General features: G+C 44.9%; 1 long non-coding RNA gene across 1 annotated transcript; it reads left to right on the plus strand.

The window, feature by feature from the left end:
• Positions 1-17,872: 17,872 nt before the first annotated feature.
• On the plus strand, positions 17,873-19,278 carry LOC125916569 (uncharacterized). Its single transcript, XR_007455969.1, has 2 exons — positions 17,873-18,240; positions 18,960-19,278. It is a non-coding gene; the product is annotated as an uncharacterized LOC125916569 (long non-coding RNA).
• Positions 19,279-21,171: the final 1,893 nt, after the last annotated feature.

Below are 21,171 nucleotides of genomic sequence, written 5' to 3' on the forward strand. Positions count from 1 at the left end.
TTCTTAGGGGTTTTTATCAAGAAAGGATGCTGTATTTTGTCAAATGCTTTCTCTGTATCTATTGAGAGGATCATATGGTTCTTGTCCTTTCTTTTATTGATGTGATGAATCACATTGATTATTTTGCGGATATTGAACCAGCCCTGCGTCCCAGGTATAAATCCCACTTGGTTGTGGTGAATAATTTTTTTAATGTATTATTGGATCCGGTTGGCCAATATATTGTTGAGGATTTTTGCATCCATGTCCATCAGGGAAATTGGTCTATAGTTCTCCTTTTTAGTGTGGTCTCTGTCTGGTTTTGGAATCAAGGTAATGCTGGCTTCATAGAAAGAGTTTGGAAGTTTTCCTTCCATTTCTATTTTTTGGAACAGTTTCAAGAGAATAGGTGTTAACTCTTACTTAAATGTTGGGTAGAATTCCCCTGGAAAGCGATTTGGCCCTGGACTCTTGCTTTTTAGGAGATTTTTTATTACTAATTTGATTTTTTACTGGTTATGGGCCTGTTCAAATTTTCTATTTCTTCCTGTTTCAGTTTTGGTAGTGTATATGTTTCTAGGAATTTGTCCATTTCTTCCAGATTGCCCATTTTATTGGTCATAATATTGGTCAAATATTGCTTATAATATTCTCTTATTATTGTTTTTATTTCTGCTGTGTTGGTTGTGATCTCTCCTCTTTCATTCCTGATTTTATTTGGGTCCTTTCCTTTTTCTTTCTGATCAAGCTGGCTTGTGGTTTATCAATTTTGTTAATTCTTTCAAAGAACCAGCTTCTGGTTTCATTGATCTGTTCTACTGGTTTTTTGGGGGAGGGTTTCAATAGCATTAATTTCTGCTCTAATCTTTATTATTTCCTGTCTTCTACTAGTTTGGGGTTTTATTTGTTATTCTTTTTCCAGCTCTTTAAGGTGTAAGGTTAGGTTGTGTATCTGAGATCTTTTTTCCTTCTTTAGGAAGGCCTGGATTGCTATATACTTTCCTCTTATGACCGCCTTTCCTGCATCCCAGAGATTTGGGGTTGTGGTGTTATCATTTTCATTGGCTTCCATGAACTTTTTAATTTCCTCCTTAACTTCTTGGTTAGCCCATTCATTCTTGAGTAGGATGTTCTTTAGTCTCCAAGTATTTGTTACCTTTCCGCATTTTTTCTTGTGGTTGATTTTGAGTTTTATAGCATTGTGGTCTGAAAATATGCACAGTGTAATCTCAATCTTTTTGTACTTGTTGAGGGCTGATTTGTGTCCCAGTATATGGCCTATTCTGGAGAATGTTCCATTTGCACTGGAGAAGAATGTATATTCTGCTGCTTTAGGATGAAATGTTCTGAATATATCTGCTAAGTCCATCTGGTCCAGTGTGTCATTCAAAGCCATTGCTTTCTTGTTGATTTTTTGATTAGATGATCTATCCATTGTTGTAAGTGGGGTGTTGAAGTCCCCTACTGTTATGGTATTACTATCAATGAGTTTCTTTATGTTTGTGATTAATTGATTTATATATTTGGGTGCTTTCACATTTGGCGCATAAATGTTTACAATTGTTAGGTCTTCTTGGTGGATAGACCCCTTAATTATGATATAATGCCCTTCTGCATCTCTTGATACAGTCTTTATTTTAAAGTCTAGATTTTCTGATATAAGTATGGCTACTCTGGCTTTCTTTTGTTGACCATTAGCATGATAGATGGTTCTCCACCCGCTTACTTTCAATCTGAAGCTGTCTTTAGGTCTAAAGTGGATCTCTTGTAAACAGCATATAGATGGATCTTATTTTCTTATCCATTCTGTTACCCAATGTCTTTTGATTGGAGCATTAAGTCCATTGACCTTTAGAGTGAGTACTGAAAGATATGAATTTATTGCCATTATGTTGCTTGTAGAGTTGGAGTTTCCAGTGGTGTTCTCTGGTCCTTTCTAGTCTTTGTTGCTTTTGGTCTTTATTTATTTGTTTATTTTTTCCATCTTTTCTCCCCTCAGTGAGTTCCCCTTAAAATTTCTTGCAGCGCTAGTTTAGTGGTCACAAACTCCTTTAATTTTTGTTTGTCTGGGAAACTTTTTATCTCTCCTTCTATTTTGAATGACCGCCTGCTGGATAAAGAATTCTTGGGGGCGCCTGGGTGGCGCAGTCGGTTAAGCGTCCGACTTCAGCCAGGTCACGATCTCGCGGTCCGTGAGTTCGAGCCCCGCGTCAGGCTCTGGGCTGATGGCTCGGAGCCTGGAGCCTGTTTCCGATTCTGTGTCTCCCTCTCTCTCTGCCCCTCCCCCGTTCATGCTCTGTCTCTCTCTGTCCCAAAAATAAATAAAAAACGTTGAAAAAAAAAATTTAAAAGAATTCTTGGCTACATATTTTTCTGATTCAGCACATTGAGTATATCCTGCCACTCTTTTCTGGCCTGCCAAGTTTCTGTGGATAGGTCTGTCTTCTCTTGTAGGTTAAGGGCTTTTTTTTCCCTTGCTGCTTTCATGATTCTCTCCTTGCCTGAATATTTTGTGAATTTGACTATGATATGCCTTGTTGATGGTCAGGTTTTGTTGAATCTAATGGGAGTCCTCTGTGCTTCCTGAATTTTGATGTCTGTGTCTTTCCCCAGGTTAGGAAAATTTTCCACTATGATTTGCTCACATAACCCTGTAGCCCTATTTCTCTCTCTTCTTCTTCTGGGACCCCTATGATTCTGATGTTGTTCCTTTTTAATGAGTCACTGATTTCTCTAATTCTTAAATCATGCTCTTTGCCTTAATCTCCCTTTTTTCTGCTTCATTATTCTCCATAAGTTTGTCCTCTATATCACTGATTCTCTGTTCTGCCTCATCCATCCTTGCTGCCATGGCCTCCATTTGAGATTGCAGCTCAACTATAACATTTTTTCATTTCATCCTGGCTAGCTTTTACATCTTTTATCTCTGCAGAAAGGATTCTAATCTATTTTTGACTCCAGCTAGTATTCTTATTATCATGATTCTAAATTCTGGTTCAGACATCTTGCTTGTATCTGTGTTGCTTAAGTCCCTGGCTGTCGTTTCTTCCTGCTCTTTCTTTTGGGGTGTATTCCTTTGTTTTGTCATTTTGAAGGGAGAAAAGGAATTAATGAGGTAAAAAAATAAAATTAAAAAATATTAAAATCAAAAAATTAAAAACAAACACACACACACAAAAATGAATAAATGATGCTAGATCCTAGGTGTGTTTTTGTCTGGGTGTTGAATGGGGCTTGATAGATTAGAGAAAAAAAGGGAAAGAAAAAATAAGGAAATTGTTTGAAAATTTGAAAAAATGAATACACCAAAGTAGATTAAAATGAAATAATGGAAGTAAAATAGAATTTGAAAAAATTTACACAAAAGTAAAAAATACGGTAGAAAAAATTAAAGAAAAATGTTTTTAATAAAAATTGAAAACAAAAATGATTTTTTTCTCTTTCTGTATTCAAGAAAAAGAAATTAAAAATAGAAAAAAGAAAAAAAGAGAGAGAGAAAATTGAATAGATGGGCCAGTGAACAGACTGTAATACGACTGAAATTACTTCGTTTTCCCCTAGAAGTCAAACTATGAAGTACTTTATAGTCCATAAACTAAGTAGGCTGTGAGACTTGTGTTCCTGAAGAGCAAGGTTGGCCCAGGTGGGCAGGGCTCAGTGTAACGGCTCCATTCTCCACTAGATGGCACTGCTTAGCTTACTGGGGTGGATTGTTGTGGTGCTTGTAGGTGCATATGCACATGCACAGGAGTGGTGAAAATGGCGTCAGCCAGCTACTCAGTGTCTAGTATCTGGACTCTGTTTTCCCCAATCAGCAATTGTGCACCTGTCCTTTGTCTTCGGCTTCTGTCCACTCCCCACTTTTACACAGCCCATGACCAAGTCCCATGCAGCACCTCCCTCCTGAGTTTCATCTCAGATGTGGCTGTTTTCCCCAGCCCCTTACTTCTGAGGGACTGTGGCTTTGACCTGTTCTGCCCCTCTGCAGGAGGGTCTCACTGAGCAATGGCCAGGTGCCAGCCAAACCTAGTAACATTTGCGGGACCGTGCTACTGCTGATGCCCAGAGACTGTGGCCAGGTGCCAGCCCACCCTAGAAAAAGTTTGCGAGATAGTGTAGCAGCAGGGTTTCAGGGATTTTGGAAAATCACAACACAATCTGGCACCAGGCTTCACCTCCAGCGCCCTTGTTCCAGCATCAGTGAATATGGTTGTTCTCTTGGGTCCACTGGGGTCTTTGCCTTTGGGGAGCCCTCACAGCTTCTACCACATGTCCTCCCAGCAGGGGAACTGCCTCTCTCCATGTGACCTGAAGACCCTGGACTTCACACTGCTCCTGGAGATTTGCCCTTCCCACCAGAGCACTGTCAGGTATCAAGCTGCAGAGTTTCAGACTCTATGCTCCCGTTTATAGTCTTAATGGAATTTAAACCCTCTCCTTTCTCCTTTCTCCCTTTTTAGTTCAGTCCCTGCAGCTGTTTCCACTTTTCCACTTTCTCTCCAGCTGCTTTTTGGGGGGGTGCTCTTCCCATATTCGCCACCCACCCCTCCCCCCCCACCCCGACTCCATCCTCTCTGCACACAAAAGCGCTCCCTGCCCTCCGTGGCTTCTCTCTCCCCCAGTTCACCTCTCCATGCCATGTACCTGCTGAATTCTATGGTTCAGGTTATGCAGATTGCCGTGTTAACCCTCATATCAGTTTTCTAGGTGTGCAGGATGGTTTAGTGTTGGTCTGGCTGTATTTCATGGATGTGAGACACACAAAAAACTTCCATGAAGTTCCGCCATCTTGGCTCCTAAAAGCGATTGAGTTTTAACTTTAAAGGCAACAGGAAATCACTGGAGAATTTTAAAAAAGGGAATGGCATAACCCAATATACATTTTTAATACAAATTCTCATATTTTATTTGCTAATCTACACATATTTCTAAATTAAGAAGATGCTCACAAGAAAGGTTAGGGTTACTCACTCTAATCCATTAGTAAGTCTGGGTTTGACTGAACTTTTAAATTACTTTTGATAATTCATGCATCCTGGCTCTTAGACTTCACTGAGATAAAAGAACCTGTTTTCTTTTTTTATTTAGAACGATGGTAGACTTAGCCCCAGTCTAGAGTTTCTCCCAGTGAGACAAACATTTTGGAGGATTCCTTAATTCTCATAAGGAAAATACATGCTAACCATATACTCCTGTCACCAAACTTTAAATAATCATAGTGTTGAGCAATATTTGTGATTAGGTCAGGGGTCAATAAAGATCTAGATAGTAAATATTTCAGACTTTGAGGCTATATGCTCTCTGTCAACCTCTTAACTCTGCCATTGTAGTGTGAAAGCAGCCATAAGCAATACATAAACAATTGCTTATACTTGTATTTTGATACAACTTTATTTATAAACACTGAAATTTGAATTTAATATGATTTTCATGTGACAAGAAATATTCTTCTTCTTTTATTTTTTTTTCCAAAATGTAAACACCATTCTTGGCTTATGGTTAATATAACAACAGGTAGCAGGCCAGATTTAGCCAGGGGGCTGTGGTTTCCTGACTTCTGTTTTAAGTGAATTGGTAGATGCCTGGTGAATTGGTAGGTTGGTAAATGCCTGCTAGACATTTTTAATGGGATTATTTTGGTTATAGTGTGGAAAGTGGATCATGGGATATGTGGAGTAATGGTGGAAGCGGGGAAGTCAATCAGGAGGTGACTGGCATAGTCTAAGCAAGACCTGATAGTAGCCTGATATGGTAAATGGGAACAGAGAAGGACAGAATAGAGAGAAGCATGATTTTGGGTTTGGTCTTGGACAACTGCATATATAGGCATGTCATTTATTTTGATGTCAAAAACTAGGAAGGAAGAGGTTCAGGGGAAAATCAAGAGTTCTGGTTTATCTGTGTTAAGTTTGAGATGTTTTTCAGGTATCCAAATGGAGATACCCAGTAAGTGGGAATTCAGGGAAAATATCAGGGCTGGATATGTGGGGGTCATAGGCATTTAGGAGGTAGTTAAAGCCCCAGCACTAATTCAGATCAACTGTGGTGTATAGATAGAGAAGATAAGAGGCCCAAGAAAGGAGCCCACAGGAATTTCCACGATTAGCAAAAGAGGGTGAAGAAAGGAGCCTACAGGAACTTCCAGAATTAGCCAACAGATGAAGTGGACAAATCAGAAGAATGGGTTACCATAAAGGTCAAAGAAGCAAGTTGCTGAAGAAGGCCATGATCGAGTATGAAAAGAGACAGTATTGTGAGGAGTGATATAGTCTTTAGATTTGGTGACATGAAAATAATGTATGTCCTTGACAAGAAGAGCTTCAAAGAACTGATGGAGAGGAAATTAGAATGGTGACTGGGACTTCCAATTAAGCATGGAGGTTTAAGCACAGGTGTACCTCCATTCCCTCCCAGCACTCATTAAAGTCAAGGTGATGAAATACAAAAGAATGAGACCACAAGAACAATGAGAATGACATAAAGGTGACAGAGGTCAAGAGAAGTTAATAAATGCTTGGAAGAGGTGAGAAGCTGGATAATGGTAACTAACTTAGCAAAGCAGAGAACGCTGGAAACAAAGATCCTGCAAAAGGAAGGAAGGTGCCAATAAGAGGCAAGCTGGTTCCAATCACTGAAGTCCAGAAAGGCTCGTGGCTTTGAGCCAAGGTAAGAAATGGGGTTGAAAACAGGAGGATAGATAGAAAGTATTTATAAGGAAGTGTTGACTCCTCCAGAGCTCCTCTCTATTCTTGCACTGCCAGGGAACTATCCTGGTGGGAAATAAATGGAAATAGTCTCTGCAGAAATTAATCCAGAGAGACTTCAAAATAAGACATACCTGGGCGCCTGGGTGGCTCAGTCAGTTAAGTGTTCAGCTCTCAATTTCAGCTCAGTTCATGATCTCATGGTTTCATGAGTTGGGGCCCCACATTGGGCTCTGTGCTGGCAGTGCAGAATCTGCTTGGGATTCTCTCTCTCTCCCTCTCTCTCCCTCTCTCTTCGTGCCCTTCCCCCACTCGTGCTCTCACTCATTTTCTCTCTCTTTCTCTCTGTCTCTCAAAATACATCAATAAACTTAAAAAAAAAAAGAATAAGAGATACCTAGCACAGGGGATGTAGGGGTGAGGCACTATACTGAAAGCAGGGAAAGTAAGTAAAATTTACATACTAAGTGGTGAGACTCCTATCACCCTCCCCAGCTCACCAGCCAGCCGAGCTCATAGCTCTCTCTCTCTCTCTCTCTCTCTCTGTAGCCAGCTAAGCAGCTGTGGGCTACACCCACTCCAGGCTGGTAGTCAGGTTGGCTGTGTGCAAGCAGAAGAAGCTGGTCAAGATGAGAGAAGAAATCAGCAGAGATGAAAGATGTCCCTGGGAAATGCAGACAGTTTTGAGTTTCAGCCTCAGGCCGGGACCAGGCAGTTCTTACTATCCCAGGCTGTGAGATCCCCCAGTGTATCCTCCCAACAAACACCTTTACTGGAACAACTTGAGTGGCTCTGTCCTCTACCTTGTAGCCAGATGATCCCCAACCAGGGCAAGAGGCAACCTATGAAAGGCTGATCTTCCCCACCCTGTGCAAGCCCCATTTGCAGTCTTCCTATAATAGTCTAACTATTATGCAGAGATGGCACACTAAGCTCCAGGTGCCCTTCGCTCAGGGACTTATGGCCAGGAACCGCCCAACGCAGGTCTAGAGATTCTGGGAGGGCAAGCAGTGTTTCCACTTCATAAAAGGCCAAGTTCGTAAACAATATTTGTGTAATCACCACATTTTACAGACAACGAAGGTAAAGCACGGGGGAGTTAAACAATTTGCCTGAAGTCCTAGAGTTTAATTATTGAAAGAAGTGCTTGGGGACAAAACGTAGTCTCCTGACCTTCAGGCCCTGACTCTTTGTACTGCCCCACTTCTTTCCCTCTCATCATGCTCAAAGACTACTTTGACAGGTGGATTTTCCTTACTTCCATGACATTCCTAAAACCAAATCCCTAAAACATGAAACTTCAGGTTCACCGTTGTGTAGTAGACAACTTGCTGCATGCGGAGTCCAGTGATGTGGGTTCTAGTCTCACCCCTGCCTCTTATTCTGTGCTATCACTTAGGCAGGTCTCTGAACATATTTCTTCATGTGTAAAATGTGGAGAGAGTGGCAGTCCTAGGAGCAGAGGAAAGAATGCAAATCCGAAGGGCCTGAGAGGATAGCCTGAATATGCCTCTGACACTCGAGATTTCTGTCAGGGTTCCCAATTCACTTAAACATTGATGCGAATTTTGGATTCTGTTTCTATACGTCTTTTTTTAAAACATAAATATGGGTGGGAGTGGTGTTCCCCATAAATAATTCACATCAAATTGATGCTTCAGGAAGATAGTCCATATCTTCATGGCATAGCATTACTTATTCCAATTTGAAAAGTCCAGGATAAGAATGCTAAGAGAATCGTCAGCTCTTAAAATTCTTTAAAATGTTGTGAACTTCAACAAGTGCAATCTCCATTCTGCCACCGTGGGAGCCAACATCCTCAAGCCATCCATTCCTAGAACAGAAGTCAAGCCTTGATGCTATTAAGCTCCTTCAACACCGGAGCTGTGGCCAGGAAGCTGTACTGCCTTCTTAGAAGCTGTGAGACCAGAGCAGACACAGGTGTTAAATGGAAGCTGGCCCCATATTCCTTCAGACTGATCTGTACCCAAGCGACGACCACAATCTAATATTGGTGACAGCCATTACCATGACTGTCATACCCAGGAGACTTGTTTTGAGCTTCTCATACTTCAAGGCTTTGTCCAGGGTGTGCAGCCGGGTGGAGGAGTTGTAGAGGTGGGGGAAGGGAATGCAGAGTCCCCCTGGACTGCAATGCCCAGGGCATGACAGACAGCCAACAATCTCCTTTCCTGGAGGCTCCAGCAGAAGTCATAGTATTTAACATTTTCAGACTCCCCAACAATGCTGACCCTACCCCACATGGTGGGCCCCTTGGGAATTCTTAAACAGAGGTATGCATATGTCCGTGTGTGTGCGCATGCGCGCGCGCGCGTGTCTGTTGGGAGGGAGTTCAGCCTGGGTTACTTTCCCAAACACTGGTGTCAAAGCTTCCTGACTGCCCAAAGGGATGGACCAGAACTCTCTCTCACCTCCATGCCTTTACAAATGCGGTTTCCTTTACTCGAAATTACCATCTTCCTGCCTCCCCATGCTGCATCTGCAAAAGTGCTGTTTGCTCTGGGGTAGTGTCCTCAAGAGCCTCACCTCCAGGCAGAATTGGACACTCCCTCCCAAGCCCCTCCCTGTTGAAGCATAAGTCACCTAACAAGTCATCTGCTTTCTTGCCCATCCCCTCCACTCTCTCTAGACTGAGCTTTCTATATGTGCCTGACACAGTTCTGATTCTAGAAGATCTCCCCTGCATGGCCCTTGTGAAGGAAGGAACACACATGTCAAAGAGGGAAGCAGCAGCAATGACTCAGGCCAGAGACACGGAAGGCCAAGCTGTATGGTTCCACCACCAATTTTCCAAGGCCTCACAGGTGCTTCCCTCAAGCCACAGAATACTAGGCCTTAGAGAAACCCCCTTCTTGCCACCCAAAATTGCCCTTTCCCACTGCAGTTATCCTCTGGAGCCCCAGCAGGAAACCCCTGGGAGCTGAACTGTCTTCTCTCTTCTCAGGCCCCAGGGGAGGGAGAGCCTGGGTTTCTGGGCCTCTGTAATTAGGCCCCAGGGATGCTGAAGGAGCTCGCACATTCCTGCTGGCTAAGCATGTTGTCCTAGGAGAGGCAGCTAGCTTCTCTCCCTGACAGGGCAGGTCTCTGGCAGGAAGCCCAGGGCCAAAGCTGGGGCACAGATCTCATTCCCCCTTCACTCTGCTTCCTGCTCTTTCTGTCCCTATCCTATGTCAGTGTTTCTGCCAAAGTCCCTTTCTGTAACCCTAACTGTCCTTGTCTCTGCCTCCATCCTTCTCTTCCCCGGGCTGTTACAGGGCTCGCTCCTTGATCCCCATGCCTCCCCACCCCTGAATGTCCTGTTAGTAAGTACCACAGAGTGTTGTAGAGTACAGTGACCTGCAGGCATCCTCAGTGGCCAAGGGCCCTTGAGGATGTAGCAGCAGGGGCTGGCTAGAACTCCCAGTTTCCAGCCAGGCTGCACGTCCCACTAGTGAACTGTTAACTTGATTCCAGCCAACAGACATTATCAAGGCCCACTCAGGGCCCAGCCCTGTTCTAGGTCCTGGAGGGACACACATAGCCCAGCCCAGCCCCTGAGGAGAGACAGGCCTAAGAAACCCCAGTTACAATCTGTTGACTAGACAGAGAAGACACCTAATGAGTGGGAAGGGCATAGGAAGCAAGGGAAGGGAGCAAGGAAGAAATCAGGGTTGACACCCCATCCCAGGATCAGGACTCTGAAGGCTGGTTGCCAACAGGGGGGCAAATGAAGGGAGCCAGGGAGATTATGCAGGTTCACTATTCCCATGCGAAACTGCCATTTTCCTGGCTCAGTTTGCAAATGGTAGGCCCAGGAGAGTCCCCCAAGTCCCAGGGAGGAGGGGGGAGGGCAAAAAGCTATGCAACAGTTCCATCCTGAAGCACCAATTCCTGATTTCAGCCAACCCCCCGGGAGCAAAACCAAAAGACTATGCATTGTGACAAGGAGGAGGAAAAAGAGAACAGGGAAAGGGTGCAGGGTTGCAGAGGGTGAGAGATGGGCAGGAAGCAAAAGGCAGAGTTGGCTGTGGGTTTCTGTGAACGCAGTCTCAGCTACAGGTATGCAGGTGCTAAGCATCACACAGGCCCAGAAAGAGGCTTGCTCAGCCCTGCCCATGGGGGATGCTGCTTACCTGGCCAGCCTGCTCTGTGTACCATGGGAATGGCTGCAATGGACTTCCGATCCGGAGTCAAATTAGCTCCCTACAATGGCATCCAAAGGGGCTCCCACCCTGGACTTTCCTCAGGCAGTCACTTCACACACACCTTTTTATAGACCTTAAAAACATAGAATTTGGTTACTCATAACCTCTGGCTCTTATTACCACATTTTTTAAATCAACATGTGACCTTCATTCATTATTTTATTTGATGTCATGCTGAATGATGGCTGAAACCTTATTTTAAAGTCAAATTCAAGTGACGGAAAGTCAAATAATACATTTGTATATTATGGATGAGGGTTGTATTCAGAAAGTTAAAATATATTAGCTCCTTCAGGGACTGGGGGTACTTCTGGTTGCATGTAAAACAAACAGAAACTAAGAACATCTCAGTAAAGCTAAAGGTCATGGCTTCTTTAATTATGTGGGAACTCAGAAACCCACAGGGCATCCCTTTCCAGAAGTCGTGCATCCTCAGGATCCCTCATACTAAACACCCATCTCTAGAACAGCAGCCAAGCTATGCCCAGCCAGCCAAATCCAGCCCTGTTTTGTAAGGCCTGTGAGCTAAGAGTGGTTTTTACATTTTAAGTTGTTAGGAAAAAAGCAAAAACAAAAGAACTATATTTTCTGACACTTACAAATTACATGAGTTCAAATTCCAGCATCTATGAATAAAATTGTATCAGAATACAACCACATTCATTCATTTGTGTTTTCCATGGCCCTTGTCACACTACAGTGCAGAGTTAAGTAGTTGCAATAGAGAGAGACAACCTGAAAGCCTAAAATGTTTCTTCTCTGGCCCTTTACAGAAAGATGTGCCAATACTCCTGCAGACCGAAGTCCAGGAAAGAAATTTACGACCCCTGTGTCTGAATGTTCTCACTTCTCTCCCCCTCTCCTCCCTCCCCTCCTCATTTCCCCTCTCCCTCTCCCTCTCCTTCCTCCTACAACTGGGTGGGCCCAGAGAAGTGGATGCTATCCATTTCCTTTATGTAAGATCTTCCGCCTTTCTGACTCCAGCCTCATGAGTAAGCTCTGGGGACAGGCATAGGAACCTTCCCAAGGCCAGAGCTTTCTTGTGGGTATGCCTCCAATGGGCCACACCTATGCAGCAATGTGGGCTGGTCACTCCTGTGGAAGAACCTCACCTACATCTCCTTGGAAGGTGGCCCTCTCAAGCGGGCCCCCTCAGGCAGCAAGGACAATAATCTTCCCCCAGCAGCCAGCTGTGCTGCTTCCCATTGTGGACAAAGGCGTGTGTGTCCTGTGTGCCCAGGGAGCGCAGAGCACGGGCCACGAGGGGTTAAGCAGGGCAAGGAGAGCAGGAGGGAGCTCCTGGTGGACACAGCATCAGATGGCAGACCTGAATCGCTCCCTTCGTGCACATGTACAGAACCATTTAATCTATTGTCCAAATCAGTACATTTTCTTCTTTTCAGATCAACTTTAATAGAGTAAAATGTACCCATTTTAAATGTATGGTACTATGAGTGACTGATCTACCAGTGTAGCTACTGCTACAACCAAGACAGAAAGCTTTGCCATTACCCCCAAAGTTACTATGTACCCTTTTGTAGTCACCCCCCACCCTTACTCCCACTTCTGTCCCAGACAACTACTCATCTGCTTTCCATAACTACAAATTAGTTGTGTCTGTTCTAGAATTTCAAATAAATGAAATCAATCACACAGCATGTACTCTTTGTGTCTGGCTTCTTTCACTCAGGATAATGTTTTTCAGATTCATCCATGTTATATGTCAACACCAAACTGATGTCCTTTTTTTTTTTCTTTTTTTTTTTTTTTGAGTGAAAGATGCTATGAATAGTTATGTCAGGTCATAAGTGGGTGTAAGTCAGAACCTTCAGGACAAATCAGGACAATGGTCGCTCTATGCATGTGGGCAGTTTGTATCTTTTGGAGAAGCTGGGCTTTTTTAGTCAAGTTAAGCTGACTGCAGGGCGACTGTTCTAAAAATCCATGTGTATTCCGCAGATTAAAGCTTCATCATTATTTCAGTATAGTCAAATAAAAAAGGTCTAATGGATGTTAAATCCAGTGCCTTATCACAAGAGACTTCAGCACTGCTGGTGTCGATGGAAAAAAAGACAAAGCTTATATTCTTTACATATATGATCTTCAACTACTATAAATGTTTGAGTGGTCATAAAGTTTTCTTTTTTAATTTTCATCACCAACTAGTACAAACAAAATTTCTTGTCAATGATGATTATCAAGAATTTGAAGAAATCATTAAAAATCTTGACCAAAAGTTTATTGTTGCCACTTCAACATGAAATTGGATATAAAAACGTACATTAATGAAATCAAGTTCATGTTTAACAATAAAATGTTTGAAATGATATTATTTAGACTTTTATACAAATTTAATATTAATATTTTCCTTTACTTTGTATCTTAGTATAATTATATAACATGAAGAAATGTTATAACTTCACTAAGCCCCACATACGTGTCCCCAAGTCCCCTTCAGTTTACCCCAGTATGCCATACACATACTCTTATTTTCTATGTGTGCTGTGACAGGGAAAGATTTGACAGCACAACCAACCCCTGACTAGGGGAGAAGCAGTGGCCTGGGCCGGAAGCCTGTTGTTTTGCTAAAGAAGTCTCTCCTGCCCTCTAGTGATGATCTTTGTGGCTGGGTCTCCACAGGAAAACAGTGATGTAAGGGGTTATTAAATATATCAGTTTTACATTTGCAAAAATATCTTCCCTATTATGTAGGCGTTATGCCTGCTCTGGGTCCTGGCAGGTGAAAGCCTTCGTGGGCGTTCCCCTGTTGCTCCATGGGGCCTGGAGAGGTCAAGACTGTGGCTCATATGCCATGATTCCGCCACTCCCTTCTGCCTTCATCTTCTCCACTACCATAGCATGGGGAAAATCTCTACCACCCCTGGCCAGAAGACCCCACTTACCATCACCTAAAACCACCCGCATCTGAACCCCTTCCCCAACCCCCAGATGCAAAGACCACAGGAAAAGAGAGAGATGAAAGCACCTGTTCTGTCCAGCCATCGCACATCAACGAGCAAGCTCCAGGCCTCAGGTATCCAGGGGATTCGCAGCCCGCCCCACCCTGCCTGGCACATTGAGGGAAAAGGGGCCAGTTCCACTATAAACACTTCCTGTACACCCACCCGATCACCTAGGTGGAGACCTAGCCTTTTATCAACTAGCAGCAGCGGGTACCAAGAGACCACCAAGAGAAAACACAAAATCATCATCCGTCAACTGATAAAGTACCAGTTTTAAAATATCAATGTATAGTTACATAAAAGTTATATGAAATTAGAACATATAAAAGTTGAGGCTAACTTATGCGGGCAGCAAAAACTTTGGTGGGGTTTTTTTTTGCATGTTTTTATTTTATTTTTGAGAGAAAGAGAGAGCATCCATGCAGGGGAGGGGCAGAGAGAGAAGGAGACAGAGGATCTGAAGCGGCTCTGTGCTGACAGCAAAAAGCCCGGATGTGGGGCTCGCACTCACGAACTGGGAACTCACAAATCCCGAAATCATGCTCAACAGACTGAGCCACCCAGGCGCTCCTAGCAGAAACTTTGTTGAAGACAATGGAGTTCATCCGAAATGAGAACTACCATTTACTCCTGAGGTAATTTCAGTTATGTTCTGAGTACAAATCCAGCAAAGTACAAATTCTATATAACACATACTGGTATTCAGTTCTATCCCATCTTCATCTTTGGAGCTATCTCTAGCCTCTCATCCATTTAGAGACCTCTGAAGGCCAGAGGCCCTGACCCCTTGTCTGGACCCCATTTTACCAGGCTGAGACCCAGGAGTCCGTTTTGGGAAGAATTGTCAGAAGGTTGTCATAATGGCGAAGTGATAATTTCATGACTGCTGTGAAGGGTATCAGAAGGACATAGGATTTCTCTCCCAGCCTTTGCTTCTAAGTGGGACCTTGAGAAGCACACACCTCCTACCCAAGTGCACCTGCCATGAGATTAAGTCCAAGTTTAGGTGTCTAATAATTCCCTTTGCCCTAGACTTTGTGACAGGACTTACCTTGGGCTGCAGAAGTTGATGGTAATCAACCCAACCTCTTCCTAGTCACAGAGACAGATGGCACAAGGCAGGTACAGTGGTGTCCAGGTGGGCAGGCTCTGGGCATGCCTCACTTGAAGCCATAAAGCAGCTCTCCGGAGCCCCCCAGGCAGCCAGTATCTGATCAGCCAGGGCCCCACTAGACCTTGCACAGGATGGCAGTGATCAGCAGATGGGTCCCACTGAGTCACCTTGGGACTGAATTCTGATGATCTCTTGAGGAATCTTCCCATCACATTGTTCTTTCTGAACACAAATTTTATCACAGGCTCTATATTGGATAGGACTTTTTTGCCAATGATTAAACACACAAACACACACACACACACACACACACACACCTTTCTGAAAAGTCTCAGGGATGGCTAACTTCAGGCAAAGCATTTTATGGGGCTCAAATGATGACATTTTCCAGTCTACCTCTGCCTCTACTCTGTTCTCCTCCTTGCTGACTTCAATCTCAGATTTCACATCTAAGGGAGAATGACTACAAGCAACTTGAGGCCTTCATCTTCCTGGGTAAAAGGCCGGTGAGAAAAGAAGCGTCTTCTCCAAAATTCCTGCTCCATTCCTGGAATTCACTCTGCTAGACAGCTCTTGAGCCATGCACCAATCCCTGAACTGAGTTCTGTAGTCGAATGATTGAACAGAGCACATGCTCAGTATGTCCAGACTGTGTCCCCCTCCCCCTAAAGTCTGGCTCCCAAGGCAGCAGCAAACTCAAGTCCTCATTCCTGAGTCAAGACAACCTGCCCATGACCACTTCCATGGGTCAAAACCTCATTTCTACAGAATTCTTTGTCCTCCTATCTTTCCTTCTCTTCCCCGGGCTATCCACTGAGAGGCCTACCCCACTGAGCCTCTCCAGGTCAGCTGGTTCTCATAACCTACTTCTCTGTGCCCCCTCCACCACCCCCAAGTTTAGGCCTGAACTTAGGGACTGGGAATTCCAAAACACTTGGGTCTTTTAGCAGCAGGCATCCAGAATTCCCAGGAAATTTGGGGGAAAACAGAGCTTCTCCATACTCAGGTGCCCTGAGTATGCCCCTGCCAGCCTGCCTGGCACAGAAGACCAGCCGCAGCTCCAGGTGTGGTACGTGAAGGACTGGGAAGTCAGAACAAAGTAAGACCAGTTCAGGAAGCATCCAGCTCCCTCCTGGATGGCTCAGACTGTGAAGGGTTTCAAACGCCATGCTGAGGAGCTGAGACTTTATCCAACAGTCCTAGCAGATGGAGAATAGTCAAAAGGCTTATTGAATGGATAAATGGATAGATGGACAAACAAGTAACCTGGACCCAGAGATGTAAAGTGACTTGCCCTACATCACACAGCAAACAAGTAGGAGCAGCAAGACCAAACTCCAGGCCTCCCTTTGCCTGTCCTAGGGCCCACACTGCCTCCACCCCAACCGGACTTTTGGGGAACCTGAAGATTATCAGCCATTAGTTTTATTTCTGGACTTGGGATCCTGAGCTTTGAGAGAAAGCAGGTGTCTAGGGATTAGAAACCTAAACACAGTTGGTGAGAACCAGCAACCAGGAAGCTTCAGGAAGATCCAAGCTGGCACCTGATGCTGAGGCTAGAGAATCTGAGTGAGTGAATTCTCTGGGAGTGAAGTAGAGGAAGGATGGAGAACTGGCCCAAAGCCCAGCTGCATTTTGTTCTGGGTGAGTCCAGCCAGACTCTGAGAATAGTGCATGCTGAGGAAACCCAGACTTCACCACCCCTTATGGAGGTGCAACTTCTGAGGAAGCTTCAGGAGACATGGGGGCAGGCACTTCTCCTGCTGAGCCTGGCCTTTTGCACCAGGCACAGAGCTCTGCCCAAGCTGTTGTTCACAGAGGCCAGGGACAGGGATTGAAGATGGAGGGGAAGAGCCTTCTGCCCCTGGTTTACCAGAGCCTGAAACTAAGGCAAGATAAATCAGGATTCCAAAGGTGAAAAAAGGTCCAGAATTTCCATATGTGCAAGAACTTTGCATCTGGCTCACCATGGTATTCCCCAGTGCCTGGAATAGAGCCTGGAACACATAATAGATGCTCAATAAATATTTGGTGAATAAATCATGGACTCAGTAAGGTTTGGGGGAAGCAAATTTGCACTCTGCTTATGTCCACAATCCCTCTCTACTGTGCCCCCACCAGGTAATAAAAATTCCGGCAGGAATCAAGTCTACAGCATTTACAGTGGTTAAGTGAGAACTTACCCTCCTCAGAGTGGTAGCCCACCCCAAGTAGAACACATCACCTTAGCTCTGCCAAACATGTTTGATGGATACAAAAGGTACTAGACTGGAAATCAGGAAATTTAAGTCCCAGGGACAGCACAGACTCTATCAGTGACAGATGTGAAAAACCGCTTTCAGAACATTTTCACATTCAATCACCCTATTATTATCCCCATTTTATAGATGTGACCGCACACCAAGAAGTGGCAGCGCAAGGCCGCGGGGGGTTCTTCTCAGCCCGTGTACTGGCTTCGCGACCACAGGCAGCTTTGTTTGCCTTCTGGGGTCTGTTTCCCATCTGCGGTGCTGCGGTCTCTAAACACAGTCTCGGACCTCCTGGGGTGGAGGCGCCCCCTGCTGTCCCTTGGGCCACGGTGCCCAGTGCCTCAGTGCCCGCTCTACACCGCCTCCTCCCGAGCTCCGCGCGCCGCCTGGAGGAGGCTCTGTGCCCTCGCTACGGGCCGGTCCAGCTTGAACGTGCCACAGTGCTGGGTGTCGGGGACTGCTCGGGCCCTGGCAAGGCTGAGGCCACCATCTGGTCTGGATGTTTCTGTCAACTTCCCCTAGAACGGAGAGTGGAAGAGCCAGACCAGGAAGGCAGGAAGGAAAGAAAAGGGAGAGCAGACGGCAAGGAAGAGACACCCAACCCTCACATGTCCCCTCCCCTCAGCCTCAGTCGGTCAGGGAGCCCTAGGCCTTGACAGGGCCCCTTTGAATATCGACTGTCACAAAGCCCCATTTCTGGGCATAGTTACTTAGCATCCACAATGGGCTGTGTGGGACCAGCTGTGCAGGCTCAGGAGCCCCACAGATGAGCAAGACCCAAGCCTGTCCCCCAAGAACTCACAATCTCATGGATTGAAGGCATGAGGAATAGGAGGAGTAGACAGACAGGGTCACCTTCCATCCAGCCTGAAACGTGCCCTGAAGAGGCAAGTCCATTCGACTGGAGGCACAGAGGAGATGATGTCTCCACTTGAGAGTTTAGGGAAGAAGGGGAGCCTGGCGTTGCCACTGCCAGGATATACCAGAGGCAGGGCTGTTTTAACCCCAGGAAAGAGCACATACAAGGTATGGGGACACAGTTACCATGAGGAAACCTGCCATCTCCTTTAGCTCTGAGGTCCCCCTTTAAGAGCACAGCCTCCAGCCTTACTTCCCTGTCTCTACCTAGCTTCCTCTCGAGTCTCCGGATTGACTTCTCACAGTTCTCCAGGTGCAGGTCATCCATGCATACTCTGGCCTCCTGACTTCTGGTCCCCTCTTCCCTAATCCCCAGACCCTTTGCCAGTGAGGAGTGAGGACCACAAGAGGGTCACTTACAAAGGTTTGGCCCCACTACAGAGTCATGATCTCCATCTACCAGGGAACCTTCCTGAAGACCCTCATTCAACCCAGGGGTCTCTCCACTTTTCTAGCCAATAAGTTGCCCTTCTCTTCTCCCCTCAAAACCCCAAAGCAACCTTTGCCAACCTCAGTATTTTCAGAATAGCCTCTCCATCTACTCTACTGACCCAGTCATCATTCCGCTGACACTCCCTCAATTTCTCTTCCTCCAAATCTGTACCTCTCTCATCTCCCATTCTTTCCTCCTGACTCCCCCTCTCCAGTCTTACCTATGTCCTGTCCACACTTCACCCAGCTTTCTGATATAGATGGACAGATGATAGATAGATAGATAGATAGACTCATATGGATGTGTGTGTGTGTGTGTGTGTGTATCCTATTGGTTCTATTTTCTCTCTAGAACCTATTCTATTCTATTTCCCTAATAGAACCCTTCTCTCCAGTTCATCCACAGAGACATAGCCCAGGCTTCTTTCTGGGGGAATTCAAATAAGTTTGAGATCATTGTGGAAGTCCTGACAATGCCGTGGCCCTCTTCTCAGGAATCAAGGATCCAACTTGAGCATCACCCGGCTGGACTGTCCTGTTCTTGCAATCCTTCCAGGAATAGATTGGCTCATGACCCAACACTGAGGAGGTCCCTTGTACTGATGAGACAAGATTATGAGAAAATGGGTTTAATTTAAAGAAAATGTTGATAAGCGTAACAAACATTCACTCTGCAGATTACATATCAATGTTAAAGAGTCACCAAAACCTCTATTCTCATCAGATTTAGTCACTCATTCACTCACTCAACAAATATTTATTAAATCTCTACACATTCCAGACACTATTTTAGGCTTTGGGAATGCAGTAGTGAGCAAAAAAAAAAAAAAAAAAAAAAAAAAAAAAAAAAAAAAAAAAAAAGATTCAAGCATAGAAACAGACAAGAAACAGATAGATATAATATTTTATAGAATGGTAAAGAACTAAGAAGAAAAATTAAGCGTGGCAAGGGGATGGATAGTGGAGAAGCAAAGAAGTGAGGTGTCTTATTTATGTAGAATGCCTGGAGAAAGTCTTTTTGTTAGGGTAGCATTTGAACAGATGGCTGAAGGAAGTGAGAGAGTGAGCCACTCAGGTCTTTGAGAGAAGAGGTTTCAAGCAGAGGGAGCAGCATATGAGAAGACCTTGAGGCCTGATGTGCCAGCATGTTTGAACAGTAAGAAGGCCAGTATGGCTGCAGTAAAGTGAACAATAGAGAGTATAGGAGAAGTAGTGAGAGACCAAATCAGAAGCCTTTTACTATTTTACTGTGAGAAAGATGAAGAAGCCTGGACTCTGTCCAGGGTTGATGTATCGGCTCCATAAAACTCATAAGAGGTGGAGAATAAAGGAAAGGGGGTGGGTGGTTTTACCATCCAGAACTTCTGTGCCAGCATCTCCTGGACACCTTTGTGACTGAATTCTCAACAGCCATTGCTTTACCTCCGGTTACATTGTCTTACCTCAGAGATGGGACAGGGTTTAACCACAGGGAAAATCACCTGCCAATTGGAGAAGTGTAGTGAGGGAGAAGGACCACCAGGTGGCCGCACTTTGACTACCATCTTTACAAGTTTATGTTTATGCTTTCAACATTGCTTCCACTAACTTTCTTCATTATCATCTTAGCTTTTGTGTCAACATTCCACCTTGAAGACTGCCTTCTAGCAAATGTGCTCATGGATACAGCTGCTCCCCTTCTCCTTACCCACTAGAGTGTTCATCCCCACCCTGCACTTCCTCCTTGATTACTGAGTATCACAGACTTGTGGCTTGAAGAAGTACCTTCTGGGGTCAGGGAACACAGAAACTTCTCTGTTCCTTCCTCACTTTCTGTTCCCACCATCAGTATTCTACAGCTGTGGCCAACCCTATCACCCCCTACACGCTACTTCATTCCATTATGAAGTGGAGAGTCAGAAAATAAAGATATGAGAAGGGACAAGAAACAGAGAGAAGGGGAGAAATAAATCAAAGAAATTAGGAGCAAGAGCATCAGGGTAGAGTTAAGGCACTTCACTCCTGAAGAGGTAGCTCAAGAACCTCTGCATGTGGGGAGTAGGGAAAAGACTTTGCTTTCCCAAATGTGCTCTCTATTCTTTTTTAAACTTATTTATTTTGAGAGAAAGAGTGAGCGTGAGTGGGTAAGGAGAAGGGAGAGGAATAGACAGAATCCTAAGCAGGCTCTGCACTGTCAGCATGGAGCCCAACATGGGGCTCGATCTCACAAACCATGAGAACATGACCTGAGCTGAAATCAGGAGTTGGAAGCTTAACCGACTGAGCCATCCAGGTGCCCCACAAATGTGTCCTCTAAAGTTAAGAATGATGGCATCAGGCACCTCTACTGGAGAGTCTCTGAGGTCCAGGCATAGTCTTCTAACCCAGAGGGCTCAGCCATAGGGATAGACCAGAGCCCCAGGCAATAAACATTCCTCCTGGAAGCCAGAGTAGAACACCATGTCCTTCTGTCTCACAGAAATGACATTCTCTCCTCCCTTTCCAATTCTTTCCTTTCTGACTTCAATATCAGACATGTTCGAGGCCCCCCTTCCCCACCCCCCATCCACGTTGTGTGAATCTATGCATGGGTTTCTCAGGGGTGAAGAATTGCAGTGACTCAGCCTG

The sequence above is a fragment of the Panthera uncia genome, chromosome D1 (assembly GCF_023721935.1).
Source record: "Panthera uncia isolate 11264 chromosome D1, Puncia_PCG_1.0, whole genome shotgun sequence".
Lineage (NCBI taxonomy): Eukaryota > Metazoa > Chordata > Mammalia > Carnivora > Felidae > Panthera > Panthera uncia.